Here is a 5,146-nt window from a genome sequence, read left to right on the forward strand (position 1 = left end):
TTTCCTTCCTTATTAAGTGTGAATAATATTCCATTGTATGTACATGCCACATCTGGCAAATCTATTCGTCCATCAATAGCATTTGGCTTTTTCTACCTTTTGGCTATTGTAAATAGTGCGGCTATAAGTGTGGGTGTATAAATATATCTTTGAGATTCTGCTTTAATTCTTATGAAGATGCCCAGAGGTAGAACTGTCAATAGCTGGTAATTTTAGTTAATGTTTTGAAGGATTTACTCCATTGTTTTCTGTAGCAGCTATATCGTTTTACGCTTTTTCTAACAGTGCACCAGGGTTCCAACGTCTTCAAATCCTTATTAACGCTTGCAATTTTCTATTTCTTTGACAGCAGCCATCCTAATGAATGTGAAGTTTTGTTTTATATTTGCGCCAGTGCTAAGACTTGAACTCAGGGCTTGGGTGCTGTCTTTTAGCTTTATTTTGTTCAAGGCTGGTGCTCTTCCACTAGAGTCACACCCGTACTTCTGGCTTTTTGTTGGTTCATTGGAGGTAAGAGTTTCACAGATTTTCCTGCCTCGGCTGGCTTCAATCTTGCCTCCTGAGTATTTAGGTCTGTAGGCATGAGTCACAGGGTCTCAGAGATAGTTCTTGAATCTAGTCTTGTGATAGAGACAGAGATGAGTCAGCCTGGCTCTTGCACAAGAAGAGGAGAGACAGAGGTGGGAAGAGACCGTGACAGTCACTTTGAAAAGCAATGTGGAGAGAAGCATCATTTACAAAGAGATTAGAAGAAGGAGACATGGATGCAGTAAGCTTCCATAGATGCAGCAACCTTTGAGAAGAGGATCTGGGTGACTCCCATATGAAAGCAAACCAAAGACAGAATGTTCTCAGAGTCCTCAGAGGCACAGGCATTGGGAGAAGACAGCATTTCCTTTCACCTGGAAAGAAGGTTGCAGCAAGGCCACCAGATGGAGTAAAATCTGAGCAACCACTTGGGCAGAATAGGAGCTGAGATGAGAAGGCAATAGAAGGCCAAGGAAGAGTGAGTGTAGTCCCAGGGGCAGGAATGTGTGCAGTTTGACCAGGGAATGGCCGATGACCCAGGGTGACAGAGCCTTTGGGTTCTTGGGGAGTGGAGTGGTGGGATTGGTAGTAGGCAGTGATTGACAGACAGTGTGCTTTCTTTGGCAGCATCAGGACTGTCCCTGGCTGAAAGTGTTGGGGTTCAGAAAAGTGAAATCTAATGTGCACGGACTCATGAGTGATGCTTTCTGTGCTACCCAGGTGCGAGGAAGTCTAACCTTTCAGAAAGAAGTTGCTTCCGGGAATGTTATGCAGCCTGTTAGGAGATCCTCAATCTTTCTAGTGATGCCATTTAACCCAGTTTCCTAGGGCTTGTACAACTGAATATTTGATGTTTTAAAAAATTGAATTGGAAAATCTCAAACAAGGGAGAGAAAGCTATTGTTCCGAGCTTTCTGTTGGCTCAGTGTTAGCTGCATGTGTAATGACCCGAGAGGCCGGGAAGAGACACAGAGAGAAGAGCAGGTTGGCCGGGGGTGGGGTAGATGCAGAACTGGGGCTCAGGTTCAGGGTGGTTTTTGCATGGAGATATCCAGCATGTTGTATTTATGAACTTAAAACTTCAAATGCGGGTTTAGGAGAGTGATAGCATTCTTCTATGGCAATCCCAACCTTACTTGGCACAATTTAGAGGCTCCTATAAATGGAAAGTCCAGGCATGGGGGTTACCTGTTTTAGACATGGCTGATCTAGAAGCTCACTGATGGTAAATGATGTAGAGTCTGTGACTATTCACAGCTCAGTTCTGCTGATCTCTGGCTTCATATTACATGTTGGCTATCTCTATCAGTCAAGCTTAGTATGTAAGGAGAAAGGGGGATAAATCCACAAGCAGCCAAATTCCAGGTGACCTGGCTTGGGTAGAGATAAGAATACCTAATTCCTGAGCCCCAAAGGAGCATGGCCATAGTGACCTTATGGAATAGGAAAGAAGCATTTTTTTCAAAGTGTCATGCTGGGAGTGCATGCTGGGTCTGGAAAAAACATCCAGCATCTGTAATCCACGTGCAAGTTAAGTGTCTTCATCACACAGCGTTGATGCTGCAGCTAGAGGAGTAGGTGAAAGAGACTGTACTAAAGTGACAGAAGAGGGCTGAAGTTCAATCTGCCCACATCCTAAGGCCAGGCAGAAGACTGGCCAGAATTCTTCAAGCTGGGAAAGTTGGAGAGGGTGGAGCCCCAAGAGGAGATGCTTCAAGAAGGAAATGCAAGGCCCTGCAGAGAGCTTTGGGGATTCAGAAATGGAGATGAACTCAGCAATGAAGTGACTGGAAAGTGTGGAGTGCCAGGAAAGAGTGGGGTGTGAACCAGCATGAAGGGGCCACAAAAGGAACCAGAGAGCACAGATACCAAAGAGGCTGTGAGTGCTTGTTTTTGTCTTAACGGGGAGATGCTATTTGATGGAAGTCTGAGGAGAGGGCGAGGATGGCCATGGTTAAGGATAGAGGTGAACTGATTTCCTCTGGTTCCAAAGACCCTCTATACCACGCACAGCTATACAATATGCAGAGCGTACAGTCATTGTTTTTTATTGTGTTTTATTTTATTGTATTTCCCATTTGCAATGTAGTCTTCATGCTTTTATTTATTTTATTTTTTGGGTCCAGTCATGGAGCCTGAACTCTGGGCCTGGGCGCTGTCCCTCAGCTCTTCACTTCAAGGCTAGTGCTCTACCACTTGAGCCACAGCACCACTTCTGGCTTTTTTCTTTTTGCTTATGTGGTGCTGAGGAATCGAACCCAGGGCCTCAGGCATGCAAGGCAAGCACTCTACCACTGAGCCACCTTCCCAGCCCCTTCATGCTTTTATTTTAAAATGTGTTTTTTAAATCACACAAGTCAAGTATGAGCTGGTAGCTCTTATCAGCCACGAGATCAGAAAGCAAAATGGCTGATCCTCTTCAGGGCACTGTGTGTATTGTACTGTACTTACTTACCCAAATAAGCAAGGTGCATTAGGTGTGTTCTCAACTTATGATATTTTCAGTATCATAGACATAATTCCTATCATAATTTGAGAGGCACCTGTATATTTAAAAATGTGATAGTTAAGCCAGGTGCTGGTGGCTCACACTTGTAATCCTGGCTGCTCAGGAGGCTGAGATCTGAGGATTGTGGTTCAAAGCCCAGGCAAGAAAGTCCATGAAACTCTTATCTCCAAAAAACTACCAGAAAACCAGATGTGGCGCTGTGGTTCAAGTGGTAGAGCACTAACCTTGAGCTGAAGAGCTGAGGGACAGCGCCCAGGCCCAGAGTTCAAGCCTCATGACAAAAAAAAAAAAGTGATAATGCCTAGTTGCTCTTACCAAAGTCATATAGGATTACTGGTTATTATTCATTACGTTACTGCTCCTTTTCTCCTATGCTTGAATCGTTTGTGCACAGGTTCAGAAAGTCACAATATTTATATGCCACAAGTGGTAAACAAGCCTTTACCTTGCCAAAATATTAACAAAAACAATAATCTCGGGGCTGAGAAGGTTGCTCAATGGTAGAGCACTTCCTTGCATGCATGAGGCTCTGGGTACAATTCCTCAGCACCACATAAGCAGAGAAAAAAAAAGATGGAAGTGGTGCTATGGTTCAAGTGGTAGCATGCTAGCCTTGAGCTGAAAAGCTGAGGGACAGTGCCCAGGCCCAGAGTTCAGGCCCCACGACCGGACCCCCCAAAACAATAATCTTTGCCCATTTGAAGGGTGATGTAGTCCCACCACTTTAGTTGCGTTTATTTAATCATGAGCATGTCTAATTATTTTTTCCATGTCTCTTGGAGCGTAATTAATTTAATGCCTATAGAACATTTCAGTTTATGTATATGCCTCATTGACTCGCCAGTTATTTATATAGTTTCCAAACACTTGTGAAATCTTTGTGCAGGAAGTTTTCTTTCTTTTCTCCTTTTAGACTTTCTTCTTTAACCGGCCATCCTAGCAGATGAATTGCTGGGTCAGTAACGTGAACAGTTTTATGACTCAATCCATATTGTCAAATGCCTTTCTCAAGGGACAGTACACTACATAGTACCTTGGTTTTTATTATACTCTGATCAGCACTGGGTGTTGATAATAAAAATAGTGCTTTTTATTTTTGCTAATTTTATAGGTTAAAAATTGTGATTCTAGTTTCATTTGTGTTTTTTTTTTCACTAGTGAAGTGGAATATATTTGTTTATTAACTTCATTTCACCTCTCGGGTCTGCCTGTTCCTCTTCTCAGCTCATTTGATTGATAGCACATCCTTATAGAAAGAAAACAAGATGGCATCTTATCTGGGAAACTTCTATCTCTTCAGGACTTTTGACCTTCTGGGAAATTACTGACTGATACCAGATTATCAAAGTCAACTTCTTATGTGAAAACACTGGCAAGGGGTTGTTAGAAAGACAGGCCATGCAGAGTGAAGTCAGGGAAAAACTGAATGACGAGGAAAGACTCCAGGTAGCAGAGGAAGGGTGCTAAGGAGGAACACTAGCAAAGGGAGGAAGCTTGTTGAGTGGAGATGAAAATTCCCAGGCAGCAAGAGAACATGCCTAACTCAGAGTTCTACCTCTGAGCTTCCTTTAATGAACCCTGGTGACCAGTACAGTAATGACTGTCTTTCAGAATGCCCATTGGGATGGCAGCATCTTCTCTACAGGATACCTTCCAAGGTCAGTGCTACAGGGCAGGAAAGAAATTGGATGATGGAAAATTTTATCCAGAAGTTAATGAGCTCTATCCTCTTTCTTGTTTAGATAGCTATTTAGTTTCATAACTATTAAACCATCTGTTAATCCATTAATTAACATCCTTTAATTTGTATTTCATGTTTCTATACTAATTTTCATATATGGAGACTTTTACAACTCTTTATATATGGATTTATCTAGGTAGATGCACACACAAGCACACCCACATGCATGCACACACATATATACATTTTTCTTTAAACAAGATCTCTATATGGTCCAGCTGACCTCGAACACATGATTCTCTCTTTCTGCTTTTTTCCTTCCTTCCTTCCTTTTCCTTCCTTCCTTTTCCTTCCTTCCTTTTTTCCTTCCTTCCTCTCTCTCTTTCTTTCCTTTCTTCCTTCCTTTCTTTCTTTCCTTCCTTCCTTCT

This window comes from Dipodomys ordii, unplaced genomic scaffold (genome assembly GCF_000151885.1).
Source record: "Dipodomys ordii isolate 6190 unplaced genomic scaffold, Dord_2.0 Scaffold95, whole genome shotgun sequence".
Taxonomy (NCBI): Eukaryota; Metazoa; Chordata; class Mammalia; order Rodentia; family Heteromyidae; genus Dipodomys; species Dipodomys ordii.